This window comes from Perca flavescens, chromosome 5, assembly GCF_004354835.1.
Source record: "Perca flavescens isolate YP-PL-M2 chromosome 5, PFLA_1.0, whole genome shotgun sequence".
NCBI classification, from domain to species: domain Eukaryota; kingdom Metazoa; phylum Chordata; class Actinopteri; order Perciformes; family Percidae; genus Perca; species Perca flavescens.
The window spans coordinates 15,445,577-15,458,907 of NC_041335.1; positions in this window are offsets into that span (position 1 = coordinate 15,445,577).

The following is a 13,331-nucleotide window of genomic DNA, read 5'->3' on the forward strand; positions in this document are numbered from 1 at the left end:
ATGGCGGAGATCCAGCACACACAGACACTGCCATGTGTTCTGGTGGTTTGACACAGAGATGGGAACAGTTGTCAGAGAGGGCCCCTGTTGTTGTCAAAGCAAACGGGGATGGTACACAGAATCACATGTTTTGATATGTCTTCTGTATCCACAGCCAGACCAATTGCAGCCAGCAACATCATCGGACCATTTTTAGACAGGCCAGTAGGTGGCACTGTAACATCAAAGCTGAAGCAAGTGTCCTTATACTGCTATATGAAAGAAGCAGGAAAATACATCACCATTATGAGAAATGTCAGCCACACGTATCATCACAAATTGGGGAACAGATTGCTGGGAATGAAAGCTGTATGTTAATAGGAGATGATAACATAAGAAAATGCAGAATCTCAGGATAAATTCATCCTGAGGAGTATAGATATAGATTTACTCCAGCCTGCGGCCCTTTGCTGCATGTCGTTCCCCCTCTCACTCCCCTTTCAAGTCTAAGCTGTCCTGTACAAATAATAATCTTCAATAATCCAAAATCTTCAATCCCAAAGAATTATCTTAAAAAAAACACAAAGGCCATCCATGTCCTTAAACAAACTATGTGGAATATCCAGGAACTAAATTATGAATTGAATATAATTACTATTATACGGGAACAACTGATTCGCAATAAAAGCAAATATGCAGCTCCACCAAGTTAAACTCAGGAGTGTTGTTCTTATAGCTTGGGAACAATGAGAAGTAAAGGACAGAAATTACGACCTCTCTGTTTGGCTCACACTGCCATGAGTTCCCCATTGCCTGCTTCGTGCAGCTGTAAATAAAGGTAATTGTGCAAAAGCTTAATTAAATGAAATAAATCCTGTTTACGATGTCTGGGTTTTACTGAGCCACTGAATCGTAGGGGGAAGGAGGGCTGCAGTGTTTGTGTGTGTGTGTTTGTGTGTACACTTTCTCTCTTTTCCTACCCCGACACAGTGACACTCCCTCCACCCCACTGCCCGCTACGTGCTTTCTTTTTTCCTCACACACACACACACGCACGCACGCACGCACGCACGCACGCACGCACGCACGCACGCACGCACGCACGCACAATGTATGCAAAACACAAACTTCCCCTCTCTGTGCAGACATGGGGTACAGCTTTATTGTGGCTCTTGTTAATGTCACTTTCTGTGAAACTCTGGACACTCTGAGCAATAATTCATCTCTTTCAATAGAGCTGAGTGTGGGGGGGGCAAAGGTGTGGTTGTCTGACTGGCACTCTGGTATTCCACACCACAGACAATGCAGACGGCTCGGCCCAGTGTCCATGACCCTGAGCCCTGATGAGAGGATATTTAATGAGCATAGGAAGCGAAGGGAGCAGACAGACAAGGACGTCCCCAATTTAAAGAACAGGCAAATATATTCATAGAAAGTCAAATAGAGTTCAAACCGTTGGCATAAAACTCAAATAATGCAAAGGCAGGGGGACATTGTCTATGCGGGACATTTTGTCCCTCAATCAGCTCACATTTGTCTTAACGTAGAATATGTAGTGGCTTTGTGTATACACCACCAACAGAACCTGCCTCCATATCTCTGTCTCAGCAGTTTCATCCAGCGAGCACAATCTGCTATGATTGATTGATATTAGATTGAAATGGCTGGCTGTTGTTTCAGCACCATTGACTTCAGCGAGAGTTGCAGCCGAAGATTACAACACTGATTGCATTTCAATTTTTAATGGAAAGTGCCCAGAATACCCAAAGTTCTTTGCTGGTGAGTTCACGCAGAGTGTTTTGCGCCATTAGCGACCCTCAGAAAGACAAATTGGTTGCATTACCAGCTGCCTAATGTTCATTTATTATTTGTAATAATAAAGTGGCATGTGTTTGTGCTCTCCTGAAATTGATTATGTTGTACAGCACACAGTTCGTGGAGGATGATGTTTTTTTTGCAAGCTCATAAGTCATTTGAGTCTTTGTGGCAGTTATTAATAGCTCTGTGTGATGAGCTGCCACTAAATCAACTGGGCCTGATCCTGTTGGATTCAGTGGAACATGCAGTAAGACATGATCCCACTGTATGTGCCCTAATGGCACGCGGCCCAGTCTACTGTGGACCATTAGACCCCGATTCAGTGCGTAACTGATAGGGATTCCCCACATATTGAATGGGTGTGCATGGCAGGGATGATGATGATTAGAGATGATGCATTAGGAGCAAACAGGTGAGGGGGGTGCAGTGTCTGGTAGAAATGGATGAACTGATTCATCCAGACTGCATCAATTCATCAAACATCCATGAGTGGGAAGGATGGTGAAAAAAGTGTGGGGAAAAAAGTAATGAAAATCAAAATAACATGGGTGGCATGCTGCCAGTGCTACAGATACAAATGAGAAAGGACAGATGGGAAAGTGTCACCTGAAAAGACTGTTGGTTACCAGGGATATGCAGCAGCATTGTTGTTATATTGTGCTCAACCCACAGCAAAAGAGCTCTGTTATAAGCACACATGACAGAGTTGGCTGTTAGAAATTACAGGTGGAAGTGAATGAAATCCAGAGAAAGATCTAAATCCTTTCTACAGTAAAGTAACAGATGAATTATTCACTATCAGAAATGGTACTGTTTCCACCAATAGGCTACATCTGCAGCTTTCTATCCGACAGACTTTAGTGAAGCAGCCCATAATTGCTCAGGGCATGAAGTAGTACTTAAAGCCCAGAACGATGTAGATCAGAGTGCAGTGCACACCACAGTGACAGGCACCACCAGTAACTAGACCATCATGCTAATCTCTTTACTGTAGCGGATGGAAAAGTTAAGGGCCCATAATGCTGCAACACTGCTTGCACATCATTGCAGGCTATATCCCACATGTACCGTTTGGCAAAAAAAAAAAAAAAAAAAAATGCGGAGAAGAGCTTTTGAATCAAAGGGAGGAGAATTACAGCACTGAATTAGAATTAGAACTTAGAATTTAATGAAAGCATATAAAGAGGAAATCTCAGTATGCAAGATCTCAAGAAACTGCTAGCTGGGAGAAAGTTGCAGCTAAAAGCAGTGGTAGGAAGATTTTTTTGTATCCAGCTGGAACAAATCTTTGAACGGATCTGAGTATTTGCCGTTCACTCTGGTTAGTTTGAAATTGTTAGATAAATGAATAATCAGCAGAGCTCAAAGACTGAGAGATCCAACACCAACAAACAAGTACTGTAAGTACAGAACTCCAGGAGAGCTCAGGCCTCCATCCTTCCAGCCTTATCTTTTCTCAGCAGTATGTTGGAAGACTCCTTCTCTGTACCAAAAGTGAAAACCCCAATATAAAGCATCCCCCCCACCCCACCCTTGGTGGATTATTACTGTATGTGGCTATTCTCTCAAAGGTCAAGACAAGCGATTTGTCTCCCCACCGCTCTATACTGTCTTTCATTCTAAATCCCAGTGCTGTCTGGGAGGAAATGATAGAGCTGTCTGTTTCATCCCCTCAATCCACTTCTCCCCCCACCATTCCCTCCATTTCTTCCTCAATCGGTCATTCCCTCACTCACTCAATCAATCAATCAATCAATTAATCAATCAATCGACAAGCATTGTGTGGCATCATTTAATGTTTCTCCTGTTGTCTTGGCTACACTCATGCATGCTTAATAAACCTTTTTTTGCTAATCTAATTTAGTGTCTCTCCTCCATTGAGAAACATTGGCATACTAACATTTATGCATTATGTTCTCACCATATCAAAAGCAGGTCTTTTTTCCACTCATTATTTAATGTATTCGGTTCCCAGGTCCCCACGTCTTGATTTTCTCCTCTTGCAGCTGGTTGTGCAGATTTGATTCTGCATTTCCAGACTTCCCAAACTCCCTGTTGCTTATTCTCTCTGCATCATTCACAGATGGCTGCTGAGCAGGCTCCAGGGACACTAGGCTTGCACGGACTGATTGGCTGGATACTCAGCTATAATATTTACAAAACCCAACAGACTCCCCATTGTTTAGTTTGTTCTAGGTCTTGTGTCTGTGTCCTCATCCTCACCTTCAGAAGATGTTTTATCCATGTTTTTGTTGTGAGCATGACTGTAAAGGATAAAGTGTGATACTGTAGTTTTTATAAGTAGTGTTTAACAAATATTTAACTCTCACTTTTACACACTGTAATTGCCTTAAATAACCCCTGGTTTGGACTGGGGAGGGCCAAGTAATTCTTTTTTTTTTCTTTTTTTTTACATTTAAGTGTCTGAATGAATGGAATAAATCAAACCTGTTCCATGTGAGTAACTCATTAAAAAAGCAGTCAGAGGTTAAATAGAGTGATGGAGGGTAAAGTTTAATTAGACCGTCTTTTCTTGCTCTGTAAAGCAGGCCATTCACCTTAACTTTAGCAGACCTATTTGGGATCTTACTAAGGAAAACGAATGAATGAACCATAGAAACGTTTAAGCATTAAAAGTGGGGTGAGAACACAAAACCAATTTAGTAACAAAACAAAGAAAAGAATCCCCCACATTTCCTTTGCCAGTATATACTTCTGCTATAACCAGGATTCCATTAAGCTAAAAATATAAACGTTTTAATTTTACAATGCAGTGAGGTATTCGACAGCAGGGCGAGTAAGTAGAGATATTAGCTAGGTGCCCATTTCACACTGCTGAACAACACATGCTGAAAATGCAATTAACTTCTTAGAACAGACATTCAGAACAAAGACACTTGAGAACAAACCCACATTTAAAGTCAAAGAACTAAGCTTCATTGTGTTACCAGACTTTGAAGGTAGGTGAAATTCAATTTCAAACTCTGAAAGACCATAGCTGCATCGAATTAAACTTACATACTTTGTCCAATTTTATTCCTGTGAAGATTACACCGAAGTAATGAAATATTATGATATAGCCATGGGGGAAGCTTTTCAAGGATAGATGAACATTTATTTAGAATAAGGGCACTCTATAATATGATGGCATTGCATCAAGATAATACTGCTGAGAATGCCTTCTGTTAGAGCTTATAATGATGAAACAACAGTGAAATTCGGGTAATGTCAGGCTAAAGTTCTGCGAGGGATTGTTTTTATTATTATTAAGCAAATACTATCGCTAACATTCACCTTATTACCTGTAAGGTTATCATTACTTACATTCTTGGAAATATACTGTATATATTTTTACTTCTTTGTTTTGAATATCTTTCTTTTCTCTACTTTTGAAATGCACTATTCAAGAAAGCTCTGGAGTCTCAGAGCTTTTTTTTTTTTTTTTCAAAGTTTGTAAAGAAGTCTGCCTGTCATCAGTTTGGATTCATAAACCAAAGTGTGAAAGATGCGACGCAGATAGCGGGATGCAGGGTGAGAGAGAGAGACAGAGAGACAGAGAGACAGAGAGAGAGAGAAAAAAGCCAGCAGACGGGAATATTTCTCAGCTCGCTGAGGCAAAACTGCCATCAGCGTCTGTATATGAATTTAGGAACAGTGGATGTGCTTGAGCGTCGTCCATGGCTGCTTGTCAGAGTTTTTTTTCAGTCCCTATGAGGTGTGTATATGTACTATATTTTGGCGACATCTATCAATCTTTTTTTTTGCAAGTTTAGAAATTTCCTTTGCGGACTCGAGAGTCACTGGCTTCCTGGGTAGAGTCAAGTGAGTGATGCGTTTTTATTGTGTATCCATGTGGGTACTCTGACATAGAAAGAGCCACATGTCATGTCAGAAAGCCATTCCCTTCATGTCCTACTGCTCTGGACTGAGCAGAGATAAAATGCTGCTGACATATTTTGTTGTGTAACAAACACTGAACTATGATTCTTGACAAAACTGGAAATGTGGAATGACATTTATGTGAAGACTATGCACAAATACTCATTCCACCGAGGGAGCGTAACCTGCAGTGAACTTATCTAGCTTTGGTTGTCGTGAAAGTTTTGTTGTAGCACACAGCTTTCTCCTGAAGTGGTCTGATCGTTCCCATTACAGATTCAGCAAATGTTTTTGTTCAGTCAGCTTCCTCATTTGCCATGCAAGCTGAGCTGTCAGGGGGGCCGCAATCTTTCCCTCAGTCCTTATCGTGCTTCCTCTCATCCATCCCTTCTCCTTCGCCTCGCTTTCCCCTAAGTGGCCACCCACCCCTGCCATGACTTTGCTCACCAAATTAACTGGGGCACCTACTGTGATTGGACCAGCCAGTGGAAAGTCAACTTTAACCTCTCTTATTAATTGGATGTATTGGCCTCTCCTATCAGAATGAAGAGGCTATGGAGCAGTGGGATAGTTTTGTTGGTGCACACACACACACACACACACACACACACACACACACACACACACACACACACACACACACACACACACACACATTAAAATCAGCAGGTAACTATTTAATCAGTGAAGAGGCTTTTTATTCTGTATCTTATGTCTTTGTAATTGCATAGAGGAATAGCATAACAGTAATTATCACTTGGTTAGCCTGCAAGGTAAAGGATCTAACAAGATGAAAATCTTAAGAAACTCTGGAGTGGTCTATATCCTTTTGAAAATGTAACACGTAATTAAGTTTGTATAACTTTGAGTACTTGCTGTAAAAAGTTTTGCTCTTCACCAAACAGAACTTTGAGAACAGCTCATCATTAACAGCAGATCTGAGGGACATCTGCTGGGTTGTTTCATGCTGAAAGTACCATAGGGATTACATGTCATGCAGTGGTGCATTCAAAATAGCATCTAATTTGTACAACAAATATTTTTGCCTCTTTAGGATCCCCCCCCAAAAAAGACTAAAATGGGTGTTTGATCCTTTTGTGGTTGTAATATTGAGTTAGTCTAGAGAGGCTTTGTGTCTGAGGTCCTGGGCGCCATGTGGTTCAGCGGGGCTTTGAAAAGCACCATTCACAAACCCAACTGAATGCAGGCCAACCCCGAATAGTGCCTTCTCATTTCATCAAAACATCTGTGGCATCCAAAGAACATCCTGGAAGAGACTGGTCTGCAGAGAAATGCACCATTCGGAGCGCCCCGTGCCTTTCTCTGCCCCAGTTCTCCCCTCGATGTCTCTGCGAGGCACAAGCCTTTCATTCATATTTCCCCTGCACAGTCAGTTCTGCCTTTGTGGCTTGTCTTGTATCTCTGTTGGTGCTCTGTTCCCACGTTCAAAGGAAACAATTATTGTTGCATCCTGTCCATTGAACAAACACTCTGACAAAAAGTATGTGCGATCAAACTGTGTTTGTATGGATTCTTACTGTGCCATTCTGAGCTTCATATAATGAGTTTGACCTGCCCTCAGTTACCTATCATTAATTTAAATGTGGGACACAACTATGAGAAGTAAAAACAGCTGAAAAGTTGTTTTAAACTATAAAGAGCGGTGTTTCCAGCAGAGACATTTTCTCATCATGCGGCAGTTATAACTTTGGCATTGCAAGTATTTCAAGTCTCCCAGGAATTCATTACATGTTAAACCCTGATAGTTTGTTTTTGTCCAGATGGGGGAGCTGTCATGCTACCTTGCAACAGCCCAATAGTGCACCACTGTACAGCCTCTCTATGTCTGTACCTCTGCATCTCTGTTGTAGGAGACTACTGCAGAACTACATCGTGCAAATATGGTAAACAGAGTTGCAAAAACTATAACAAATGCTGACTCTCAGACTTCAGGACAGTGTTTGTGCCCAATAGGGAACAATTGCAGAGATACGGTTCCTGTACGTGCAGCTTCTTCGCCCATTTCTGTACTATATATATCCATCGATATCTCTGTTGTCTGTCTTCAATCCAGCTGTCTGTGCAGTAAATAAAAATATGAACTATTTTCCATATATATATTTATGAAATGAAAACTTTGCAGGCATAATGGCCTGCATATTTGGCACAGATTGTAAGGAAAACTGCTGATTGCAAAACAGCTGCATTTAGTCTTCTTAGTCTTTAATCTATGCAACTAAATGTATGATAGATGTACTCTCTAAAATTGAGTTTGGCTGTAGCTTTCAGAGAAATATGACAGATGTTGTGTGTTTGGACTTGTGTGCTGTGTTTGTGCAAATACTGTATGCATATTTCAGTAGTGTTTCTGTGGATGTACTTGAACAATGTTTGTGCATCTGTTTCGGGGCTTATGTGTGTGCAAATGTAGCTTTGTGGCGGATGCCTTTTAGTGTGTGAAATGCCGTGGGTTGAATATCTCCAGTGAAAGTAACAAGGGAGGGAGACCACTGGAGAGCAACAGACACAGCTTCTGGCCCTGAAAAGGTTCAAATATTTTCTCTCTATCCGTGGGAGGAAAGAAACCCATGGCAGAGAAAACAACAACAAATGATCAAATGCGCCCTCCTTTTTTTCTGCCATCCCTCTCACTTTCCATCTCTAGTAGTCTCACATTGTCAGACCTTATTCCCACACAGCGTTTGCACTGTTCCGTCGCAGCAGAAAGCATCTCTGGAGAAGCTTCATTAGAGAAAAAGATATCTTCCACTGTTAGTTTTTTCTTCTTCTATGTAGATCACATTGAACCCAACCAACCCAGTCTTGTTTAGACTGAGGGGGTTTGTTACAGTGAATAAGCCTTCTGGCATGTATGTAGCATCTACTGTATGTGGTTGATCTGTACTGCTATACAGCCATAGAAAAACGTGATGGGTATAACAAGCTAAACACCACATAATTATGTTTTTGTAAAGTAGCAGTGGACAACAATAAAATATGCTGCTGGCTAATTTAAATTGTTTGCCTTAGAATAGCCAGTTGTTATAATGAATGAAATACAAAATTGAGGGACTTTTATTCAAATCTAATTTAAATCACTTGTGTTCTGGAAAAGAGACAGTAGCAAGCTCCAAACAAATGATCTCAAAACCTCTTGATTTAGCTGTGCATTTAATATGCCAAAAAGTATTTCATAACAGCCAGGTGGTGAAATGGAAGATATAAAAATGTGCTTTTCATTGAGAGGGAAGAGAGCTAAATTCAAAATGCATTGTATATTGTATGAAGTAAGAGAGTAAAATGCACACCCGTCCACACGCGACCCTTCAGAGGCATTAACATAAGGCTTGATGTGGAAGAGCGTGGACTGAAGTGGGCATGATTATTTCCAATAAAAACTTTTTCACCCAGAATCTTGCTGCTATTAACTCTGGCAGTGTCTAGTGTTACATTATTGAACTGAAGACTGCTCAGGGTTCTAAAGTGAGCTTGAGGGGATGTAGAGATTATGCCAGTTTTGGATCTCGCCCGGGGCCCCTGCCAGGTCTGTGCACCCGTTATTTTCATATCAAACTAAAAGTAAAAAAAAAAATTTAAAGTGACATATGACATACTTTTCCCCTTTGGCTGCACGACATCTTTGTGATCTGCCACTGTTATAAAAAGGGCAGGTTTCCTTGAGGTGGTTGAGTGCATGTATTTTTCTCTAAGTAAATGTATTGCAACATTAATGAATGATAAAGGCTGCAGAGTGCAATCTGTGCTGTAATGCTCAATTGTCTCTATTGGATAAGAATGTGTGCATGTGACTCTGTGGCTTTTTGATGTACTCAGTTTTGCTAGACGTGGTGAGACTGTTTTTCCTCTCTTACCCTTATCACAGACTCGTTTGTTAAATGCCATCAAACGTTAAAAACTCTCATGCACTTTTTTTCTCCGTGACATACAAAGAAGCGCACATACACACATATGAGTCGACTCGGTACCCTGCGAGCATTCGTCTCCTATGAACAGCCATCCCCTGGAGGTTCTGGACTAATTGTGTAGAGTTCCTGGCTGAGGCACTCTGAGGAAGTGGGAAGTGCATGTACACTTCATCTTCCTGCACTGACAGTTCTGCACTTCTCCACAAGTCAGCATCTTTGAGGTGGAGCATGGTAAACAGAGAAGGTAGGGAAGGTAGGGCTTAGCAGAAAACTTGGGAGTTCAGCGAGTCCTTGAAAACTTTATTGACTGACTGTGCAGTGTCAGGGTGTTGTTCAGCGACTGGAGACAGCAGCTTTCACCTCTTATTGTCGTCATTTTGATATGATGGGCGGGCCATATGTAGAGTGTCTCTGCGTTTGGATGTAATGCATTGATTGGTTGGTACAATGAAATGCTACCATGCAAGATATTTACAACTAAGTGCTGATTAGAGCTCATCCAACTCACCCAGAGGAGTTATTTAGTCTGTAGAGTATTTGTCAGGCACCCACTCTCATTCAGAGTATGTAAATGTTTATAGAACCGTCAATCACTAATGAGTCCGCTCACACGACTAACAGTTACAAATGAAATTGTTTGACTATAATATTGAGGCTGGATATGAAATGTGTAACTGAGAACGTTCAATAAATGCTCGAGTCTTTCTATTAGATAGCTGTTCATGCTTTACACCAAGCTAAGCCCACTATCTTCTACTCTGAAGTGCAAATTAGTCTATAATTAGATTCCACACGTGAGATGCAGAAAAGTCTATTATTGAACGGTCTACAGAGGCTGCAGTGAATGGCCACAAATACTGCAAACAAGGTGATTTACATATCTGCAAGAACAGAATGTCTATGAATAAATAAGTCTGTTGGATAAAAGGGAAAATGAAAAGCTGTGATGCTGCAACTGAGACATTAACTATATATACAGTAAAGGCCTTCACTGCAGTAATTGTAGGTAAGATATTCATTTTATTAGCGTGCATGGTGTTAAACGATCACTGAGTGTTGATAAGCTGGTATGGAATTGATATTTAATGACTTCAATTGGTTTTAATTAGTGCCTGTGCGCAAGGGAATGGAAAGCATTTGGAACGACAATTACAGTAATGAATTTACCAGGTATTGGCTATAATGAAGGTGTAAACTCTGGCAAACACCGCACACAAAAACCACAGACACACAAAATAGCACTCCCTCTCCCTATTTCAATTCAATCAGGAGAGACTTCATTTAAGAGTGAAAGTTTAATGAACATGGTGCAAAATAGGTTGATAAGTTAGAGTCTTTGGCGATTGGACTCCATTGCAATGTTAAATTAAAAGGGGTATAGAGGCCATGGATATGTTGGTATGTCTCCCCGATGGAGTCTAGACACTGGTGGAGGTGATGAAGGGATTAAGGAAGCCTGAAGATCTGGATGGATGTGATGTGAAGGGTGGCGTCTGATGGAGGAACCCTAGGTGCTGGGAATGATGAGAACTGGAGGTGAATAAGGTGGAGGAGGGTTGCATCGATTTAGCCTGAAATGACAACTGACAGCAGCAGAGTAGAACAGATTTAAAGTTTGAATGCAACAACGCCATAGCTCATGGAGATTGTGGCAAATCTGGTTGCTTTAACTGAAAGAGTAAACGCCCGCATTCAGCTGATGACAATGCAGCTGATTAGGTTGGGAGAGAGAGAAATGCGAAGCATAGAAGTCTTCCTGAAAGAATTTACGCAGAGCTTCATTTGCCCCCACACACTTACATACTAAATGCAGCGTGACAAACTCCTGCAAGAGACTTGGCATGCTGGGTGCGTAATCCTCCTGTAATGTATTCTTTTTCGGTCTCCCCCCCTCTGCTTCCTTCCTGCAGCCGCTCAAAATGCCACGCAGTGGAGATATGGCAAGCCCATCTGAAATGTGTGATGTAGACTATTGTGGGCACCATAGGACCCCTCATGCAACATGCCCTGTGAAAGCACACCCTTATGTACTTTTCATAAGTCGCCAGTACTGCACTGCAGCGTGGTCTTTATCCAGATAACACCATTGTGTCTAATTTGTTCTCACTGCTGAAGTCTGGCATCAACTAGGATTCTTAAAAGCCCCGGTTAGCAGCATAATGGCAGAGAATAGATCAAACATTTATGACAAAAAAAAAGTACCCACTGCTTAGTGCATGTTTTTCACTTTACTCTGGGACTCTCAGATAATGGGACCTGATCTCTCAAAGTGTCAATATCAGTCTAAAACGTGTACTCTCAGGCTAAAGGGTCCAAATGTTGGGGACATTCCTACATTAGCACTGAGTGCTGAAGTGTACTGTAGTACCCAACTGAACCATTTGCAAAATGTACTGTAGCTGCTGGCCGTTCTTTTTAGTTGGTGTCATACTGACAAGAGTTTAGAGCACAAAAGTGGAGCTGTCAAATGTCTACGCGGAACCAAACTTTCAGGACAAAATCTGTTTTTCAAGAATAAAAACATCTGGCCACAACTTGCTGCTGGAGTCTTTTAATTAACATACCGGATGTGAGAAATGATTATGACTTTTTACAGCCATCTTTTTAAGCCTATGTGGGCGAGCGTTTGATACTCAAAAGATAGACTTGTTGGGATGGAATATCACTTCAATGAGGCTAATTTGTCTCAAATGGTTGAATGCTCCCTCTTTCTCTGCCAACAGAGTGATCTTTGAGACACACTCAAAAGTGTAACCATGAAATGTGGCTTGTCTCAGGAGCTGAAGGACATCAACTAAAGCGGGATTACATTTTGAAACTGTGATGGTTCATTAAATACTGATAAAAGACCATTCTGAGAAAGGTTTGTTGTTTAAGGCTGAGCAATTTCCTCGGTAAACAGAAAAGCTAGAGATATCACCAAGGAGAATGACATTTGCATGCATTACGCAGTGTTGATGTTTTAAAATTCACTGCCTCCTTAAAAGAAATGTATGGTAATGACACTCCAACTGACCTCCCATCAAGAGATGCATTACCACCTCAAGGTGCATGTAAACAGAAAAAGTGCTGATCAGACTATTACTTTAGTGCGTCTGTCTATGCGGGTGTTAATTGCGTGCTTTGGTAAGAAACAGTTGGGAGATTTAAAAACATGCTGTGTGAGTGTTAGTATGCTGTGATATAATAACAGGGTATGGCAGAGTATCATGTTTGTGTATTGAGCAGTGTTTCTGACCTGAAAAGCCTCTCTCCCTACCTTTGAGCTACTAACAAAGGTCAACCTATTCTAAGTGAGGACAATACAACACTCCTGTGAAATATTGGCTCCCACTTGTTGACCCCATTAAATATCTGATAACTTTATCACCACTTAGCATGAGCTGCACGACCTGAATGCTCTTCCATCCAGGAAGCCCGGAGGCACTCGCAGTATAACGTCATTACAAATGCAAGAGAACACAACAAAACACCTGACAGCTTTACACGTTGCTGTGAGTTGTGTGTGTGTGTGTGAAATCAGGGGGTTACAAAGGGTATGTCAGGTTGTTTCTCATGCTTACAGCTTGTCCCCGTATGTGTCTGCCTATATCTTCAGGCAAACCCAGGCACCTCTTTGATATACAGCAAATGAAAAACTAACCTTAGCCAATTTCTAAAAATGACTTCAGGCATAAGGTAGACGTGAATAAAAGGTGCATAGAAAACCTCTTAACTTTTACATTCCCC